The sequence below is a fragment of the Brassica oleracea genome, chromosome C5 (assembly GCF_000695525.1).
Source record: "Brassica oleracea var. oleracea cultivar TO1000 chromosome C5, BOL, whole genome shotgun sequence".
NCBI classification, from domain to species: domain Eukaryota; kingdom Viridiplantae; phylum Streptophyta; class Magnoliopsida; order Brassicales; family Brassicaceae; genus Brassica; species Brassica oleracea.
Window position 1 is genome coordinate 22545638 of NC_027752.1, and position 306 is coordinate 22545943.

General features: G+C 38.6%; 1 protein-coding gene across 1 annotated transcript in view; it reads right to left on the bottom strand.

Annotated features, from left to right (window-relative positions):
* Window positions 1-306, bottom strand: part of LOC106344794 — an 8442-nt gene that overhangs the window by 6067 nt on the left and 2069 nt on the right. The gene's annotated exons all lie outside the window — the stretch shown is intronic.

The following is a 306-nucleotide window of genomic DNA, read 5'->3' on the forward strand; positions in this document are numbered from 1 at the left end:
AGCCCGGTCGTGACCATCTTCCCTATCTCACTCCGTATCCACATGGACGGGGTCAAACATGGTAATTAAACATATTTTTTTTTCATTAAAATTTGATTAATTATTAATCGTTTGTTCTTTTTATTTGGTTCAACCGATCCGGGATCGGGATCAGCGCATGGATCAACCGTATGATGTACTCGGCCCTCGACAAGGGACATCCGACTTTCACTGACTTTCCTACCGACAAGCAGCATCTGTGGTTTCGTCAGTTTGCGGTAAGTATTCTAATTTTTTACTTATATTTTTAATCTTTAATATAAATTT